This window comes from Carassius gibelio, chromosome A11, assembly GCF_023724105.1.
Source record: "Carassius gibelio isolate Cgi1373 ecotype wild population from Czech Republic chromosome A11, carGib1.2-hapl.c, whole genome shotgun sequence".
NCBI classification, from domain to species: domain Eukaryota; kingdom Metazoa; phylum Chordata; class Actinopteri; order Cypriniformes; family Cyprinidae; genus Carassius; species Carassius gibelio.
In genome coordinates this window covers 22138043-22155510 of record NC_068381.1, presented here as the reverse complement: position 1 = coordinate 22155510, position 17468 = coordinate 22138043, and the positions used below count along the sequence as shown (strand labels likewise).

Sequence of the window (17468 nt, the reverse complement as noted above, 5' to 3'; positions counted from 1 at the left end):
TAGCTCAATGAAAGAGCATGTTTCTTTAAATATGTGGGGGTATAGCTCAGTGGTAGAGCATTTGACTGCAGATCAAGAGGTCCCCGGTTCAAATCCGGGTGCCCCCTCTGGATTTGGCAGATTAGGAATATCTTCCTGCCTTTTTGTGCTCATACTGTACGGCAGGGATAATTTGGGTGCCCCCTTTGGACTTGTCTTATTTGGAGGTTTTGAGTTGTAGAGTTGTTGATTCTGAATTGGAGTAACCAAAGACTTGAGTTCAAGTGAAGCAGTCAATGTTTGATATTGTTGAATCGTAGGATCTAACTTAATCTGTGGCTCTAAGCACAGAAGTCTGTGGGGGTATGGCTCAATGAAAGAGCATGTTTCTTCAAAGATGTGGGGGTATAGCTCAGTGGTAGAGCATTTGACTGCAGATCCGGGTGGCCCTTTGGATTTTGCAAATTAGGAATAAGTGCAAACATGTCTACATAGAAAGATTCTGTATGTGATTATAAACCATTTGAGTCTGTAATCAAGCCATCCACATTTCAAATCTGGGTGCCCCCTTTGGACTTGTCTTATTTGGAGGTTTTGAGTTGTAGAGTTGTTGATTCTGATTTGGAGTAACCAAAGACTTGAGTTCAAGTGAAGCAGTCAATGTTTGATATTGTTGAATCGTAGGATCTAACTTAATCTTTGGCTCTAAGCATAGAAGTCTGTGGGGGTGTGGCTCAATGAAAGAGCATGTTTCTTTAAAGATGTGGGGGTATAGCTCAGTGGTAGAGCATTTGACTGCAGATCCGGGTGGCCCTTTGGATTTTGCAAATTAGGAATAAGTGCAAACATGTCTACATAGAAAGATTTTGTATGTGATTATAAACCATTTGAGTCTGTAATCAAGCCATCCACATTTCAAATCTGGGTGCCCCCTTTGGACTTGTCTTATTTGGAGGTTTTGAGTTGTAGAGTTGTTGATTCTGATTTGGAGTAACCAAAGACTTGAGTTCAAGTGAAGCAGTCAATGTTTGATATTGTTGATTCGTAGGATCTAACTTAATCTTTGGCTCTAAGCACAGAAGTCTGTGGGGGTGTGGCTCAATGAAAGAGCATGTTTCTTCAAAGATGTGGGGGTATAGCTCAGTGGTAGAGCATTTGACTGCAGATCAAGAGGTCCCCGGTTCAAATCCGGGTGCCCCCTATGGATTTGGCAGATTAGGATTAAGTGCACGCTTATCTATATAGTAAGATTCTGCATGTGATTATACCTCAGTGGCACATCCTCTCGCTAGGTATTTTTTTTGTATCTGGCATTCTTTTCATATCCAAAATCCTTATCTAAAAGTGAGTCTGTCATCTTGTGTGTGGCTATGATACAGGGAGTGTGTGGGGGTATAGCTCAGTGGTAGAGCATTTGACTGCAGATCAAGAGGTCCCCGGTTCAAATCCGGGTGCCCCCTCTGAATTTGGCAGATTAGGAATATCTTCCTGCCTTTTTGTGCTCATACTGTACGGCAGGGATAATTTGGGTGCCCCCTTTGGACTTGTCTTATTTGGAGGTTTTGAGTTGTAGAGTTGTTGATTCTGATTTGGAGTAACCAAAGACTTGAGTTCAAGTGAAGCAGTCAATGTTTGATATTGTTGAATCGTAGGATCTAACTTAATCTTTGGCTCTAAGCATAGAAGTCTGTGGGGGTGTGGCTCAATGAAAGAGCATGTTTCTTTAAAGATGTGGGGGTATAGCTCAGTGGTAGAGCATTTGACTGCAGATCCGGGTGGCCCTTTGGATTTTGCAAATTAGGAATAAGTGCAAACATGTCTACATAGAAAGATTTTGTATGTGATTATAAACCATTTGAGTCTGTAATCAAGCCATCCACATTTCAAATCTGGGTGCCCCCTTTGGACTTGTCTTATTTGGAGGTTTTGAGTTGTAGAGTTGTTGATTCTGATTTGGAGTAACCAAAGACTTGAGTTCAAGTGAAGCAGTCAATGTTTGATATTGTTGAATCGTAGGATCTAACTTAATCTTTGGCTCTAAGCACAGAAGTCTGTGGGGGTGTGGCTCAATGAAAGAGCATGTTTCTTCAAAGATGTGGGGGTATAGCTCAGTGGTAGAGCATTTGACTGCAGATCAAGAGGTCCCCGGTTCAAATCCGGGTGCCCCCTATGGATTTGGCAGATTAGGATTAAGTGCACACTTATCTATATAGTAAGATTCTGCATGTGATTATACCTCAGTGGCACATCCTCTCGCTAGGTAATTTTTTTGTATCTGGCATTCTTTTCATATCCAAAATCCTTATCTAAAAGTGAGTCTGTCATCTTGTGTGTGGCTATGATACAGGGAGTGTGTGGGGGTATAGCTCAGTGGTAGAGCATTTGACTGCAGATCAAGAGGTCCCCAGTTCAAATCCGGGTGCCCCCTATGGATTTGGCAGATTAGGAATATCTTCCTGCCTTTTTGTGCTCATACTGTACGGCAGGGATAATTTGGGTGCCCCCTTTGGACTTGTCTTATTTGGAGGTTTTGAGTTGTAGAGTTGTTGATTCTGAATTGGAGTAACCAAAGACTTGAGTTCAAGTGAAGCAGTCAATGTTTGATATTGTTGAATCGTAGGATCTAACTTAATCTGTGGCTCTAAGCACAGAAGTCTGTGGGGGTATGGCTCAATGAAAGAGCATGTTTCTTCAAAGATGTGGGGGTATAGCTCAGTGGTAGAGCATTTGACTGCAGATCCGGGTGGCCCTTTGGATTTTGCAAATTAGGAATAAGTGCAAACATGTCTACATAGAAAGATTCTGTATGTGATTATAAACCATTTGAGTCTGTAATCAAGCCATCCACATTTCAAATCTGGGTGCCCCCTTTGGACTTGTCTTATTTGGAGGTTTTGAGTTGTAGAGTTGTTGATTCTGATTTGGAGTAACCAAAGACTTGAGTTCAAGTGAAGCAGTCAATGTTTGATATTGTTGAATCGTAGGATCTAACTTAATCTTTGGCTCTAAGCACAGAAGTCTGTGGTGGTGTAGCTCAATGAAAGAGCATGTTTCTTTAAATATGTGGGGGTATAGCTCAGTGGTAGAGCATTTGACTGCAGATCAAGAGGTCCCCGGTTCAAATCCGGGTGCCCCCTCTGGATTTGGCAGATTAGGAATATCTTCCTGCCTTTTTGTGCTCATACTGTAAGGCAGGGATAATTTGGGTGCCCCCTTTGGACTTGTCTTATTTGGAGGTTTTGAGTTGTAGAGTTGTTGATTCTGATTTGGAGTAACCAAAGACTTGAGTTTACAGTGAAGCAGTCAATGTTTGATATTGTTGAATCGTAGGATCTAACTTAATCTGTGGCTCTAAGCACAGAAGTCTGTGGACGGGTACTCGGTCCACTCGAATTAGAGACCTCAGAACGTTATGGCTCAATGAAAGATTCTCAGATGTGGGGTATAGCTCAGTGGTAGAGCATTTGACTGCAGATCCGGGTGGCCCTTTGAATTTGGCAAATTAGGAATAAGTGCAAACATGTCTACATAGAAAGATTCTGTATGTGATTATAAACCATTTGAGTCTGTAATCAAGCCATCCACATTTCAAATCTGGGTGCCCCCTTTGGACTTGTCTTATTTGGAGGTTTTGAGTTGTAGAGTTGTTGATTCTGATTTGGAGTAACCAAAGACTTGAGTTCAAGTGAAGCAGTCAATGTTTGATATTGTTGAATCGTAGGATCTAACTTAATCTTTGGCTCTAAGCACAGAAGTCTGTGGTGGTGTGGCTCAATGAAAGAGCATGTTTCTTTAAATATGTGGGGGTATAGCTCAGTGGTAGAGCATTTGACTGCAGATCAAGAGGTCCCCGGTTCAAATCCGGGTGCCCCCTCTGAATTTGGCAGATTAGGAATATCTTCCTGCCTTTTTGTGCTCATACTGTACGGCAGGGATAATTTGGGTGCCCCCTTTGGACTTGTCTTATTTGGAGGTTTTGAGTTGTAGAGTTGTTGATTCTGATTTGGAGTAACCAAAGACTTGAGTTCAAGTGAAGCAGTCAATGTTTGATATTGTTGAATCGTAGCATCTAACTTAATCTTTGGCTCTAAGCATAGAAGTCTGTGGGGGTGTGGCTCAATGAAAGAGCATGTTTCTTTAAAGATGTGGGGGTATAGCTCAGTGGTAGAGCATTTGACTGCAGATCAAGAGGTCCCCGGTTCAAATCCGGGTGCCCCCTATGGATTTGGCAGATTAGGTTTAAGTGCACGCTTATCTATATAGTAAGATTCTGCATGTGATTATACCTCAGTGGCACATCCTCTCTCTAGGTAATTTTTTTGTATCTGGCATTCTTTTCATATCCAAAATCCTTATCTAAAAGTGAGTCTGTCATCTTGTGTGTGGCTATGATACAGGGAGTGTGTGGGGGTATAGCTCAGTGGTAGAGCATTTGACTGCAGATCAAGAGGTCCCCGGTTCAAATCCGGGTGCCCCCTCTGAATTTGGCAGATTAGGAATATCTTCCTGCCTTTTTGTGCTCATACTGTACGGCAGGGATAATTTGGGTGCCCCCTTTGGACTTGTCTTATTTGGAGGTTTTGAGTTGTAGAGTTGTTGATTCTGATTTGGAGTAACCAAAGACTTGAGTTCAAGTGAAGCAGTCAATGTTTGATATTGTTGAATCGTAGGATCTAACTTAATCTTTGGCTCTAAGCATAGAAGTCTGTGGGGGTGTGGCTCAATGAAAGAGCATGTTTCTTTAAAGATGTGGGGGTATAGCTCAGTGGTAGAGCATTTGACTGCAGATCCGGGTGGCCCTTTGGATTTTGCAAATTAGGAATAAGTGCAAACATGTCTACATAGAAAGATTTTGTATGTGATTATAAACCATTTGAGTCTGTAATCAAGCCATCCACATTTCAAATCTGGGTGCCCCCTTTGGACTTGTCTTATTTGGAGGTTTTGAGTTGTAGAGTTGTTGATTCTGATTTGGAGTAACCAAAGACTTGAGTTCAAGTGAAGCAGTCAATGTTTGATATTGTTGAATCGTAGGATCTAACTTAATCTTTGGCTCTAAGCACAGAAGTCTGTGGGGGTGTGGCTCAATGAAAGAGCATGTTTCTTCAAAGATGTGGGGGTATAGCTCAGTGGTAGAGCATTTGACTGCAGATCAAGAGGTCCCCGGTTCAAATCCGGGTGCCCCCTATGGATTTGGCAGATTAGGAATATCTTCCTGCCTTTTTGTGCTCATACTGTACGGCAGGGATAATTTGGGTGCCCCCTTTGGACTTGTCTTATTTGGAGGTTTTGAGTTGTAGAGTTGTTGATTCTGATTTGGAGTAACCAAAGACTTGAGTTTACAGTGAAGCAGTCAATGTTTGATATTGTTGAATCGCAGGATCTAACTTAATCTGTGGCTCTAAGCACAGAAGTCTGTGGGGGTATGGCTCAATGAAAGAGCATGTTTCTTCAAAGATGTGGGGGTATAGCTCAGTGTTAGAGCATTTGACTGCAGATCCGGGTGGCCCTTTGGATTTGGCAAATTAGGAATAAGTGCAAACATGTCTACATAGAAAGATTCTGTATGTGATTATAAACCATTTGAGTCTGTAATCAAGCCATCCACATTTCAAATCTGGGTGCCCCCTTTGGACTTGTCTTATTTGGAGGTTTTGAGTTGTAGAGTTGTTGATTCTGATTTGGAGTAACCAAAGACTTGAGTTCAAGTGAAGCAGTCAATGTTTGATATTGTTGAATCGTAGGATCTAACTTAATCTTTGGCTCTAAGCACAGAAGTCTGTGGTGGTGTGGCTCAATGAAAGAGCGTGTTTCTTTAAATATGTGGGGGTATAGCTCAGTGGTAGAGCATTTGACTGCAGATCAAGAGGTCCCCGGTTCAAATCCAGTTGCCCCCTCTGGATTTGGCAGATTAGGAATATCTTCCTGCCTTTTTGTGCTCATACTGTACGGCAGGGATAATTTGGGTGCCCCCTTTGGACTTGTCTTATTTGGAGGTTTTGAGTTGTAGAGTTGTTGATTCTGATTTGGAGTAACCAAAGACTTGAGTTTACCGTGAAGCAGTCAATGTTTGATATTGTTGAATCGTAGGATCTAACTTAATCTGTGGCTCTAAGCACAGAAGTCTGTGGGGGTGTGGCTCAATGAAAGAGCATGTTTCTTCAGAGATGTGGGGGTATAGCTCAGTGGTAGAGCATTTGACTGCAGATCAAGAGGTCCCCGGTTCAAATCCGGGTGCCCCCTATGGATTTGGCAGATTAGGATTAAGTGCATGCTTATCTATATAGTAAGATTCTGCATGTGATTATACCTCAGTGGCACATCCTCTCGCTAGGTAATTTTTTTGTATCTGGCATTCTTTTCATATACAAAATCCTTATCTAAAAGTGAGTCTGTCATCTTGTGTGTGGCTATGATCCAGGGAGTGTGTGGGGGTATAGCTCAGTGGTAGAGCATTTGACTGCAGATCAAGAGGTCCCCGGTTCAAATCCGGGTGCCCCCTATGGATTTGGCAGATTAGGAATATCTTCCTGCCTTTTAGTGCTCATACCTTACGGCAGGGATAAGCAACTTCGGTCCTGGAGGGCCACTGCCCTGCAGAGTTTAGCTCCAACCCTAATTAAACTCACTGGGACAAGGCAATCAGTGTTTTCGGGATTACTAGATAGATACAGGCAGGTGAGTTTTCATGAGGGCTGAAGCGAATCTCTGCAGGATAGTGGCCCTCCAGGACTGCAGTTGCCTATCCCTGCTGTACGGGGTAATATCTCAATGGCACGGCGTTTATTGCAGATCAAGATGTCCCAGGTTCATTCCATGTGCCTAATTTGGGCTTGGCATATTAGGAATAAACAAATCCTTGACATAAGTTCATTTTTGTGGTTTGTGCTCATGCAGTACGGGGTTATAGCTCAATGACAGAGCATTTGTCTGCAGATCAATAGGTCTACATTTTGGATCTGGCTTGCTTGACATAATCAACGACATGAGTTCAAATTGAGTCTGTAATCAAGCCATCCACATTTCAAATCTGGGTGCCCCCTTTGGACTTGTCTTATTTGGAGGTTTTGAGTTGTAGAGTTGTTGATTCTGATTTGGAGTAACCAAAGACTTGAGTTTACAGTGAAGCAGTCAATGTTTGATATTGTTGAATCGTAGGATCTAACTTAATCTGTGGCTCTAAGCACAGAAGTCTGTGGGGGTATGGCTCAATGAAAGAGCATGTTTCTTCAAAGATGTGGGGGTATAGCTCAGTGGTAGAGCATTTGACTGCAGATCCGGGTGGCCCTTTGGATTTGGCAAATTAGGAATAAGTGCAAACATGTCTACATAGAAAGATTCTGTATGTGATTATAAACCATTTGAGTCTGTAATCAAGCCATCCACATTTCAAATCTGGGTGCCCCCTTTGGACTTGTCTTATTTGGAGGTTTTGAGTTGTAGAGTTGTTGATTCTGATTTGGAGTAACCAAAGACTTGAGTTCAAGTGAAGCAGTCAATGTTTGATATTGTTGAATCGTAGGATCTAACTTAATCTTTGGCTCTAAGCACAGAAGTCTGTGGTGGTGTGGCTCAATGAAAGAGCATGTTTCTTTAAATATGTGGGGGTATAGCTCAGTGGTAGAGCATTTGACTGCAGATCAAGAGGTCCCCGGTTCAAATCCGGGTGCCCCCTCTGAATTTGGCAGATTAGGAATATCTTCCTGCCTTTTTGTGCTCATACTGTACGGCAGGGATAATTTGGGTGCCCCCTTTGGACTTGTCTTATTTGGAGGTTTTGAGTTGTAGAGTTGTTGATTCTGATTTGGAGTAACCAAAGACTTGAGTTCAAGTGAAGCAGTCAATGTTTGATATTGTTGAATCGTAGGATCTAACTTAATCTTTTGCTCTAAGCATAGAAGTCTGTGGGGGTGTGGCTCAATGAAAGAGCATGTTTCTTTAAAGATGTGGGGGTATAGCTCAGTGGTAGAGCATTTGACTGCAGATCCGGGTGGCCCTTTGGATTTTGCAAATTAGGAATAAGTGCAAACATGTCTACATAGAAAGATTTTGTATGTGATTATAAACCATTTGAGTCTGTAATCAAGCCATCCACATTTCAAATCTGGGTGCCCCCTTTGGACTTGTCTTATTTGGAGGTTTTGAGTTGTAGAGTTGTTGATTCTGATTTGGAGTAACCAAAGACTTGAGTTCAAGTGAAGCAGTCAATGTTTGATATTGTTGATTCGTAGGATCTAACTTAATCTTTGGCTCTAAGCACAGAAGTCTGTGGGGGTGTGGCTCAATGAAAGAGCATGTTTCTTCAAAGATGTGGGGGTATAGCTCAGTGGTAGAGCATTTGACTGCAGATCAAGAGGTCCCCGGTTCAAATCCGGGTGCCCCCTATGGATTTGGCAGATTAGGATTAAGTGCACGCTTATCTATATAGTAAGATTCTGCATGTGATTATACCTCAGTGGCACATCCTCTCGCTAGGTAATTTTTTTGTATCTGGCATTCTTTTCATATCCAAAATCCTTATCTAAAAGTGAGTCTGTCATCTTCTGTGTGGCTATGATACAGGGAGTGTGTGGGGGTATAGCTCAGTGGTAGAGCATTTGACTGCAGATCAAGAGGTCCCCGGTTCAAATCCGGGTGCCCCCTCTGAATTTGGCAGATTAGGAATATCTTCCTGCCTTTTTGTGCTCATACTGTACGGCAGGGATAATTTGGGTGCCCCCTTTGGACTTGTCTTATTTGGAGGTTTTGAGTTGTAGAGTTGTTGATTCTGATTTGGAGTAACCAAAGACTTGAGTTCAAGTGAAGCAGTCAATGTTTGATATTGTTGAATCGTAGGATCTAACTTAATCTTTGGCTCTAAGCATAGAAGTCTGTGGGGGTGTGGCTCAATGAAAGAGCATGTTTCTTTAAAGATGTGGGGGTATAGCTCAGTGGTAGAGCATTTGACTGCAGATCCGGGTGGCCCTTTGGATTTTGCAAATTAGGAATAAGTGCAAACATGTCTACATAGAAAGATTTTGTATGTGATTATAAACCATTTGAGTCTGTAATCAAGCCATCCACATTTCAAATCTGGGTGCCCCCTTTGGACTTGTCTTATTTGGAGGTTTTGAGTTGTAGAGTTGTTGATTCTGATTTGGAGTAACCAAAGACTTGAGTTCAAGTGAAGCAGTCAATGTTTGATATTGTTGAATCGTAGGATCTAACTTAATCTTTGGCTCTAAGCACAGAAGTCTGTGGGGGTGTGGCTCAATGAAAGAGCATGTTTCTTCAAAGATGTGGGGGTATAGCTCAGTGGTAGAGCATTTGACTCCGGGTGCCCCCTATGGATTTGGCAGATTAGGATTAAGTGCACGCTTATCTATATAGTAAGATTCTGCATGTGATTATACCTCAGTGGCACATCCTCTCGCTAGGTAATTTTTTTGTATCTGGCATTCTTTTCATATCCAAAATCCTTATCTAAAAGTGAGTCTGTCATCTTGTGTGTGGCTATGATACAGGGGGTGTGTGGGGGTATAGCTCAGTGGTAGAGCATTTGACTGCAGATCAAGAGGTCCCCAGTTCAAATCCGGGTGCCCCCTATGGATTTGGCAGATTAGGAATATCTTCCTGCCTTTTTGTGCTCATACTGTACGGCAGGGATAATTTGGGTGCCCCCTTTGGACTTGTCTTATTTGGAGGTTTTGAGTTGTAGAGTTGTTGATTCTGAATTGGAGTAACCAAAGACTTGAGTTCAAGTGAAGCAGTCAATGTTTGATATTGTTGAATCGTAGGATCTAACTTAATCTGTGGCTCTAAGCACAGAAGTCTGTGGGGGTATGGCTCAATGAAAGAGCATGTTTCTTCAAAGATGTGGGGGTATAGCTCAGTGGTAGAGCATTTGACTGCAGATCCGGGTGGCCCTTTGGATTTTGCAAATTAGGAATAAGTGCAAACATGTCTACATAGAAAGATTCTGTATGTGATTATAAACCATTTGAGTCTGTAATCAAGCCATCCACATTTCAAATCTGGGTGCCCCCTTTGGACTTGTCTTATTTGGAGGTTTTGAGTTGTAGAGTTGTTGATTCTGATTTGGAGTAACCAAAGACTTGAGTTCAAGTGAAGCAGTCAATGTTTGATATTGTTGAATCGTAGGATCTAACTTAATCTTTGGCTCTAAGCATAGAAGTCTGTGGGGGTGTGGCTCAATGAAAGAGCATGTTTCTTTAAAGATGTGGGGGTATAGCTCAGTGGTAGAGCATTTGACTGCAGATCCGGGTGGCCCTTTGGATTTTGCAAATTAGGAATAAGTGCAAACATGTCTACATAGAAAGATTTTGTATGTGATTATAAACCATTTGAGTCTGTAATCAAGCCATCCACATTTCAAATCTGGGTGCCCCCTTTGGACTTGTCTTATTTGGAGGTTTTGAGTTGTAGAGTTGTTGATTCTGATTTGGAGTAACCAAAGACTTGAGTTCAAGTGAAGCAGTCAATGTTTGATATTGTTGATTCGTAGGATCTAACTTAATCTTTGGCTCTAAGCACAGAAGTCTGTGGGGGTGTGGCTCAATGAAAGAGCATGTTTCTTCAAAGATGTGGGGGTATAGCTCAGTGGTAGAGCATTTGACTGCAGATCAAGAGGTCCCCGGTTCAAATCCGGGTGCCCCCTATGGATTTGGCAGATTAGGATTAAGTGCACGCTTATCTATATAGTAAGATTCTGCATGTGATTATACCTCAGTGGCACATCCTCTCGCTAGGTAATTTTTTTGTATCTGGCATTCTTTTCATATCCAAAATCCTTATCTAAAAGTGAGTCTGTCATCTTGTGTGTGGCTATGATACAGGGAGTGTGTGGGGGTATAGCTCAGTGGTAGAGCATTTGACTGCAGATCAAGAGGTCCCCGGTTCAAATCCGGGTGCCCCCTCTGAATTTGGCAGATTAGGAATATCTTCCTGCCTTTTTGTGCTCATACTGTACGGCAGGGATAATTTGGGTGCCCCCTTTGGACTTGTCTTATTTGGAGGTTTTGAGTTATAGAGTTGTTGATTCTGATTTGGAGTAACCAAAGACTTGAGTTCAAGTGAAGCAGTCAATGTTTGATATTGTTGAATCGTAGGATCTAACTTAATCTTTGGCTCTAAGCATAGAAGTCTGTGGGGGTGTGGCTCAATGAAAGAGCATGTTTCTTTAAAGATGTGGGGGTATAGCTCAGTGGTAGAGCATTTGACTGCAGATCCGTGTGGCCCTTTGGATTTTGCAAATTAGGAATAAGTGCAAACATGTCTACATAGAAAGATTTTGTATGTGATTATAAACCATTTGAGTCTGTAATCAAGCCATCCACATTTCAAATCTGGGTGCCCCCTTTGGACTTGTCTTATTTGGAGGTTTTGAGTTGTAGAGTTGTTGATTCTGATTTGGAGTAACCAAAGACTTGAGTTCAAGTGAAGCAGTCAATGTTTGATATTGTTGAATCGTAGGATCTAACTTAATCTTTGGCTCTAAGCACAGAAGTCTGTGGTGGTGTAGCTCAATGAAAGAGCATGTTTCTTTAAATATGTGGGGGTATAGCTCAGTGGTAGAGCATTTGACTGCAGATCAAGAGGTCCCCGGTTCAAATCCGGGTGCCCCCTCTGGATTTGGCAGATTAGGAATATCTTCCTGCCTTTTTGTGCTCATACTGTAAGGCAGGGATAATTTGGGTGCCCCCTTTGGACGTGTCTTATTTGGAGGTTTTGAGTTGTAGAGTTGTTGATTCTGATTTGGAGTAACCAAAGACTTGAGTTTACAGTGGAGCAGTCAATGTTTGATATTGTTGAATCGTAGGATCTAACTTAATCTGTGGCTCTAAGCACAGAAGTCTGTGGGGGTATGGCTCAATGAAAGAGCATGTTTCTTCAAAGATGTGGGGGTATAGCTCAGTGGTAGAGCATTTGACTGCAGATCCGGGTGGCCCTTTGAATTTGGCAAATTAGGAATAAGTGCAAACATGTCTACATAGAAAGATTCTGTATGTGATTATAAACCATTTGAGTCTGTAATCAAGCCATCCACATTTCAAATCTGGGTGCCCCCTTTGGACTTGTCTTATTTGGAGGTTTTGAGTTGTAGAGTTGTTGATTCTGATTTGGAGTAACCAAAGACTTGAGTTCAAGTGAAGCAGTCAATGTTTGATATTGTTGAATCGTAGGATCTAACTTAATCTTTGGCTCTAAGCACAGAAGTCTGTGGTGGTGTGGCTCAATGAAAGAGCATGTTTCTTTAAATATGTGGGGGTATAGCTCAGTGGTAGAGCATTTGACTGCAGATCAAGAGGTCCCCGGTTCAAATCCGGGTGCCCCCTCTGAATTTGGCAGATTAGGAATATCTTCCTGCCTTTTTGTGCTCATACTGTACGGCAGGGATAATTTGGGTGCCCCCTTTGGACTTGTCTTATTTGGAGGTTTTGAGTTGTAGAGTTGTTGATTCTGATTTGGAGTAACCAAAGACTTGAGTTCAAGTGAAGCAGTCAATGTTTGATATTGTTGAATCGTAGGATCTAACTTAATCTTTGGCTCTAAGCATAGAAGTCTGTGGGGGTGTGGCTCAATGAAAGAGCATGTTTCTTTAAAGATGTGGGGGTATAGCTCAGTGGTAGAGCATTTGACTGCAGATCAAGAGGTCCCCGGTTCAAATCCGGGTGCCCCCTATGGATTTGGCAGATTAGGATTAAGTGCACGCTTATCTATATAGTAAGATTCTGCATGTGATTATACCTCAGTGGCACATCCTCTCTCTAGGTAATTTTTTTGTATCTGGCATTCTTTTCATATCCAAAATCCTTATCTAAAAGTGAGTCTGTCATCTTGTGTGTGGCTATGATACAGGGAGTGTGTGGGGGTATAGCTCAGTGGTAGAGCATTTGACTGCAGATCAAGAGGTCCCCGGTTCAAATCCGGGTGCCCCCTCTGAATTTGGCAGATTAGGAATATCTTCCTGCCTTTTTGTGCTCATACTGTACGGCAGGGATAATTTGGGTGCCCCCTTTGGACTTGTCTTATTTGGAGGTTTTGAGTTGTAGAGTTGTTGATTCTGATTTGGAGTAACCAAAGACTTGAGTTCAAGTGAAGCAGTCAATGTTTGATATTGTTGAATCGTAGGATCTAACTTAATCTTTGGCTCTAAGCATAGAAGTCTGTGGGGGTGTGGCTCAATGAAAGAGCATGTTTCTTCAAAGATGTGGGGGTATAGCTCAGTGGTAGAGCATTTGACTGCAGATCAAGAGGTCCCCGGTTCAAATCCGGGTGCCCCCTATGGATTTGGCAGATTAGGAATATCTTCCTGCCTTTTTGTGCTCATACTGTACGGCAGGGATAATTTGGGTGCCCCCTTTGGACTTGTCTTATTTGGAGGTTTTGAGTTGTAGAGTTGTTGATTCTGATTTGGAGTAACCAAAGACTTGAGTTTACCGTGAAGCAGTCAATGTTTGATATTGTTGAATCGTAGGATCTAACTTAATCTGTGGCTCTAAGCACAGAAGTCTGTGGGGGTGTGGATCAATGAAAGAGCATGTTTCTTCAGAGATGTGGGGGTATAGCTCAGTGGTAGAGCATTTGACTGCAGATCAAGAGGTCCCCGGTTCAAATCCGGGTGCCCCCTATGGATTTGGCAGATTAGGATTAAGTGCATGCTTATCTATATAGTAAGATTCTGCATGTGATTATACCTCAGTGGCACATCCTCTCGCTAGGTAATTTTTTTGTATCTGGCATTCTTTTCATATACAAAATCCTTATCTAAAAGTGAGTCTGTCATCTTGTGTGTGGCCATGATCCAGGGAGTGTGTGGGGGTATAGCTCAGTGGTAGAGCATTTGACTGCAGATTAAGAGGTCCCCGGTTCAAATCCGGGTGCCCCCTATGGATTTGGCAGATTAGGAATATCTTCCTGCCTTTTAGTGCTCATACCTTACGGCAGGGATAAGCAACTTCGGTCCTGGAGGGCCACTGCCCTGCAGAGTTTAGCTCCAACCCTAATTAAACTCACTGGGACAAGGCAATCAGTGTTTTCGGGATTACTAGATAGATACAGGCAGGTGAGTTTTCATGAGGGCTGAAGCGAATCTCTGCAGGATAGTGGCCCTCCAGGACTGCAGTTGCCTATCCCTGCTGTACGGGGTAATATCTCAATGGCACGGCGTTTATTGCAGATCAAGATGTCCCAGGTTCATTCCATGTGCCTAATTTGGGCTTGGCATATTAGGAATAAACAAATCCTTGACATAAGTTCATTTTTGTGGTTTGTGCTCATGCAGTACGGGGTTATAGCTCAATGACAGAGCATTTGTCTGCAGATCAATAGGTCTACATTTTGGATCTGGCTTGCTTGACATAATCAACGACATGAGTTCAAATTGAGTCTGTAATCAAGCCATCCACATTTCAAATCTGGGTGCCCCCTTTGGACTTGTCTTATTTGGAGGTTTTGAGTTGTAGAGTTGTTGATTCTGATTTGGAGTAACCAAAGACTTGAGTTTACAGTGAAGCAGTCAATGTTTGATATTGTTGAATCGTAGGATCTAACTTAATCTGTGGCTCTAAGCACAGAAGTCTGTGGGGGTATGGCTCAATGAAAGAGCATGTTTCTTCAAAGATGTGGGGGTATAGCTCAGTGGTAGAGCATTTGACTGCAGATCCGGGTGGCCCTTTGGATTTGGCAAATTAGGAATAAGTGCAAACATGTCTACATAGAAAGATTCTGTATGTGATTATAAACCATTTGAGTCTGTAATCAAGCCATCCACATTTCAAATCTGGGTGCCCCCTTTGGACTTGTCTTATTTGGAGGTTTTGAGTTGTAGAGTTGTTGATTCTGATTTGGAGTAACCAAAGACTTGAGTTCAAGTGAAGCAGTCAATGTTTGATATTGTTGAATCGTAGGATCTAACTTAATCTTTGGCTCTAAGCACAGAAGTCTGTGGTGGTGTGGCTCAATGAAAGAGCATGTTTTTTTAAATATGTGGGGGTATAGCTCAGTGGTAGAGCATTTGACTGCAGATCAAGAGGTCCCCAGTTCAAATCCGGGTGCCCCCTCTGGATTTGGCAGATTAGGAATATCTTCCTGCCTTTTTGTGCTCATACTGTACGGCAGGGATAATTTGGGTGCCCCCTTTGGACTTGTCTTATTTGGAGGTTTTGAGTTGTAGAGTTGTTGATTCTGATTTGGAGTAACCAAAGACTTGAGTTTACCGTGAAGCAGTCAATGTTTGATATTGTTGAATCGTAGGATCTAACTTAACCCTTTCGAGTCGATTAACGCATATATGCGTTTTGAGTCATTTTCACCTGATAACCCCGAAAAGAACTTAAATTACACTCTCAGTTTTAATCGTACAGATAAGAGCAATACATCAATCGAATCTGTAAAGGGTCTAGTTTTTTTTGGATACAGACATAATAACAAAAAACCTTTGTGCACTTATAAAATAAAGATAACAAACAAGGTGCGCTGTCTACAGTCTTTGTCTCCGCTGATCGTCATGTACAAACATTTCATTAAAATGAACTGTAACTCCGTGAATACTCAACGAAGAGACATGAGAGAGATATCTATAGAAAGCCTGGAATGTCTACTTTTAAACTAAACAAGTGCTGCCGAAAACAAATATTCTGAGATAAAGTAATCCATATGAAAACAACGCGATGTCTATTTTTCATATCTCCGCTCATTATATTTAATGTGACCACGCCCCCGCGCTGAACGCGCTATTCAGATTCAAACTGAAGCGCGCGGCTTGAATACGCCCACACAGAAGAAAAAGCAGCCAGACTATTCTTCAAGTTTTTATTTTATTTTACTGTTTGCTTCGCGATGAGAGGACTAAGACATAATTCACCCCAAAAAGATGTGATGTGGTTGAGGATTTGAGAAATGGATTTCATCAGAAAAAAGAATGAAGCACTTTATTCAGCAGAGATCATAAACAGAGTAAGTCTCTCTTTATTTATTTGTACTAGTTTTCACATAACGTGTAAACATTTTACTAGTTAGACTTTTTCCAAATACTTTTTCCAAACTATAATTCCTGACTAAATGTATAATCAAGTGAAACATTATGAAGTTTCAATAACAATATACAATACTATACCATTCAAAAGCTTGATGTAAATAATATAAATGTGACAAATAGAGATAACTCTAACAAATGTAAAAACAATGCAGTTCTTTCGATTTATTCCCCCTAAAAAAACCTGAAAAATATTATCAGCTCTTTTCAACATTAATAATAATTATAATGATGATAATAAATGGGGTTTATTTGGTAGAAAATAAGATTGTTAAAAGGATTTCTGAAGGATTGTGTGACTAGAGAAAGGATGCCAAAAAATTTGAAAGTCAGCTTTGATTGTTCCTAATAAACTGTTTAACTGCTCCCCCAAGTGGATATTAAATTATGTTGTGGGATAATTAAATATATTCTTAATAAACTACAAACATAATATTATATACTTTTATTTTGTTCTCACATTCTTTCTTGTAAGTCCTCCCTCAGAGTGGCACAGTTGAATGAGAGGCTCATTATGCAGCTCATTATGCAGGCCTTTGTCTTCTCAGGTGTAAATCACAATGATATTCATGATAGTTGACGCCTACTCGCATATGACTTTTACCAACAAAAAGTGTTTTAGAAAATTTAAATCAATATATTGTTTTCTGTGAGTGAGTAAACAAGATGATTTTCACATCATTCAGAAAGAAAAATTCTAGGCTACAAGCTCCAGTTCTCAACTTTTCCGGCAACCAATTTTATGTATGTGTTTTATTCCCTTATTCAAGTGATTTAACATTTTTAGTTTTTCACTAACCATGCATAACATTTTTTTTTCTCAAAAATACAATCATGTACATGCATGGGTTTCACATATTATTATAGCCCAGTTTGTGCTGATTACAGTGATATTAGACTTTACCCATTTAGATATTTATAAGAAACTGAAAAAAGCACAAATGTCAGGGCATGACAAAACTTCTCAAGGCCCCAAAAATACCCTTAGACTCCAGAGGGTTAATCTGTGGCTCTAAGCACAGAAGTCTGTGGGGGTGTGGCTCAATGAAAGAGCATGTTTCTTCAGAGATGTGGGGGTATAGCTCAGTGGTAGAGCATTTGACTGCAGATCAAGAGGTCCCCGGTTCAAATCCGGGTGCCCCCTATGGATTTGGCAGATTAGGATTAAGTGCATGCTTATCTATATAGTAAGATTCTGCATGTGATTATACCTCAGTGGCACATCCTCTCGCTAGGTAATTTTTTTGTATCTGGCATTCTTTTCATATACAAAATCCTTATCTAAAAGTGAGTCTGTCATCTTGTGTGTGGCTATGATCCAGGGAGTGTGTGGGGGTATAGCTCAGTGGTAGAGCATTTGACTGCAGATCAAGAGGTCCCCGGTTCAAATCTGGGTGCCCCCTATGGATTTGGCAGATTAGGAATATCTTCCTGCCTTTTAGTGCTCATACCT

The 17468-nt window shown here is 41.4% G+C and overlaps 29 non-coding genes across 29 annotated transcripts; all 29 read left to right on the top strand.

Moving 5' to 3' along the window:
• Window positions 1-35: 35 nt before the first annotated feature.
• trnac-gca (transfer RNA cysteine (anticodon GCA)) lies at window positions 36-107 on the top strand. Its single transcript has one exon. It is a non-coding gene; the product is annotated as a tRNA-Cys (tRNA).
• A 1001-nt stretch (window positions 108-1108) lies between these two features.
• trnac-gca (transfer RNA cysteine (anticodon GCA)) lies at window positions 1109-1180 on the top strand. Its single transcript has one exon. It is a non-coding gene; the product is annotated as a tRNA-Cys (tRNA).
• Window positions 1181-1367: 187 nt separating this feature from the next.
• trnac-gca (transfer RNA cysteine (anticodon GCA)) lies at window positions 1368-1439 on the top strand. The gene has a single exon. It is a non-coding gene; the product is annotated as a tRNA-Cys (tRNA).
• Window positions 1440-2076: 637 nt separating this feature from the next.
• Window positions 2077-2148, top strand: trnac-gca (transfer RNA cysteine (anticodon GCA)). The gene has a single exon. It is a non-coding gene; the product is annotated as a tRNA-Cys (tRNA).
• Window positions 2149-2335: 187 nt separating this feature from the next.
• Window positions 2336-2407, top strand: trnac-gca (transfer RNA cysteine (anticodon GCA)). The gene has a single exon. It is a non-coding gene; the product is annotated as a tRNA-Cys (tRNA).
• A 637-nt stretch (window positions 2408-3044) lies between these two features.
• Window positions 3045-3116, top strand: trnac-gca (transfer RNA cysteine (anticodon GCA)). Its single transcript has one exon. It is a non-coding gene; the product is annotated as a tRNA-Cys (tRNA).
• A 665-nt stretch (window positions 3117-3781) lies between these two features.
• Window positions 3782-3853, top strand: trnac-gca (transfer RNA cysteine (anticodon GCA)). Its single transcript has one exon. It is a non-coding gene; the product is annotated as a tRNA-Cys (tRNA).
• A 273-nt stretch (window positions 3854-4126) lies between these two features.
• On the top strand, window positions 4127-4198 carry trnac-gca (transfer RNA cysteine (anticodon GCA)). The gene has a single exon. It is a non-coding gene; the product is annotated as a tRNA-Cys (tRNA).
• Window positions 4199-4385: 187 nt separating this feature from the next.
• trnac-gca (transfer RNA cysteine (anticodon GCA)) lies at window positions 4386-4457 on the top strand. Its single transcript has one exon. It is a non-coding gene; the product is annotated as a tRNA-Cys (tRNA).
• A 637-nt stretch (window positions 4458-5094) lies between these two features.
• trnac-gca (transfer RNA cysteine (anticodon GCA)) lies at window positions 5095-5166 on the top strand. Its single transcript has one exon. It is a non-coding gene; the product is annotated as a tRNA-Cys (tRNA).
• Window positions 5167-5804: 638 nt separating this feature from the next.
• On the top strand, window positions 5805-5876 carry trnac-gca (transfer RNA cysteine (anticodon GCA)). The gene has a single exon. It is a non-coding gene; the product is annotated as a tRNA-Cys (tRNA).
• Window positions 5877-6150: 274 nt separating this feature from the next.
• trnac-gca (transfer RNA cysteine (anticodon GCA)) lies at window positions 6151-6222 on the top strand. Its single transcript has one exon. It is a non-coding gene; the product is annotated as a tRNA-Cys (tRNA).
• Window positions 6223-6409: 187 nt separating this feature from the next.
• trnac-gca (transfer RNA cysteine (anticodon GCA)) lies at window positions 6410-6481 on the top strand. Its single transcript has one exon. It is a non-coding gene; the product is annotated as a tRNA-Cys (tRNA).
• Window positions 6482-7582: 1101 nt separating this feature from the next.
• On the top strand, window positions 7583-7654 carry trnac-gca (transfer RNA cysteine (anticodon GCA)). The gene has a single exon. It is a non-coding gene; the product is annotated as a tRNA-Cys (tRNA).
• Window positions 7655-8291: 637 nt separating this feature from the next.
• trnac-gca (transfer RNA cysteine (anticodon GCA)) lies at window positions 8292-8363 on the top strand. The gene has a single exon. It is a non-coding gene; the product is annotated as a tRNA-Cys (tRNA).
• Window positions 8364-8550: 187 nt separating this feature from the next.
• Window positions 8551-8622, top strand: trnac-gca (transfer RNA cysteine (anticodon GCA)). Its single transcript has one exon. It is a non-coding gene; the product is annotated as a tRNA-Cys (tRNA).
• An 869-nt stretch (window positions 8623-9491) lies between these two features.
• trnac-gca (transfer RNA cysteine (anticodon GCA)) lies at window positions 9492-9563 on the top strand. Its single transcript has one exon. It is a non-coding gene; the product is annotated as a tRNA-Cys (tRNA).
• A 1001-nt stretch (window positions 9564-10564) lies between these two features.
• On the top strand, window positions 10565-10636 carry trnac-gca (transfer RNA cysteine (anticodon GCA)). Its single transcript has one exon. It is a non-coding gene; the product is annotated as a tRNA-Cys (tRNA).
• Window positions 10637-10823: 187 nt separating this feature from the next.
• Window positions 10824-10895, top strand: trnac-gca (transfer RNA cysteine (anticodon GCA)). Its single transcript has one exon. It is a non-coding gene; the product is annotated as a tRNA-Cys (tRNA).
• Window positions 10896-11532: 637 nt separating this feature from the next.
• Window positions 11533-11604, top strand: trnac-gca (transfer RNA cysteine (anticodon GCA)). The gene has a single exon. It is a non-coding gene; the product is annotated as a tRNA-Cys (tRNA).
• Window positions 11605-12242: 638 nt separating this feature from the next.
• Window positions 12243-12314, top strand: trnac-gca (transfer RNA cysteine (anticodon GCA)). The gene has a single exon. It is a non-coding gene; the product is annotated as a tRNA-Cys (tRNA).
• A 273-nt stretch (window positions 12315-12587) lies between these two features.
• trnac-gca (transfer RNA cysteine (anticodon GCA)) lies at window positions 12588-12659 on the top strand. Its single transcript has one exon. It is a non-coding gene; the product is annotated as a tRNA-Cys (tRNA).
• Window positions 12660-12846: 187 nt separating this feature from the next.
• trnac-gca (transfer RNA cysteine (anticodon GCA)) lies at window positions 12847-12918 on the top strand. The gene has a single exon. It is a non-coding gene; the product is annotated as a tRNA-Cys (tRNA).
• A 273-nt stretch (window positions 12919-13191) lies between these two features.
• On the top strand, window positions 13192-13263 carry trnac-gca (transfer RNA cysteine (anticodon GCA)). Its single transcript has one exon. It is a non-coding gene; the product is annotated as a tRNA-Cys (tRNA).
• Window positions 13264-13537: 274 nt separating this feature from the next.
• trnac-gca (transfer RNA cysteine (anticodon GCA)) lies at window positions 13538-13609 on the top strand. The gene has a single exon. It is a non-coding gene; the product is annotated as a tRNA-Cys (tRNA).
• Window positions 13610-13796: 187 nt separating this feature from the next.
• On the top strand, window positions 13797-13868 carry trnac-gca (transfer RNA cysteine (anticodon GCA)). Its single transcript has one exon. It is a non-coding gene; the product is annotated as a tRNA-Cys (tRNA).
• A 1101-nt stretch (window positions 13869-14969) lies between these two features.
• On the top strand, window positions 14970-15041 carry trnac-gca (transfer RNA cysteine (anticodon GCA)). Its single transcript has one exon. It is a non-coding gene; the product is annotated as a tRNA-Cys (tRNA).
• A 2046-nt stretch (window positions 15042-17087) lies between these two features.
• trnac-gca (transfer RNA cysteine (anticodon GCA)) lies at window positions 17088-17159 on the top strand. The gene has a single exon. It is a non-coding gene; the product is annotated as a tRNA-Cys (tRNA).
• Window positions 17160-17346: 187 nt separating this feature from the next.
• On the top strand, window positions 17347-17418 carry trnac-gca (transfer RNA cysteine (anticodon GCA)). Its single transcript has one exon. It is a non-coding gene; the product is annotated as a tRNA-Cys (tRNA).
• Window positions 17419-17468: the final 50 nt, after the last annotated feature.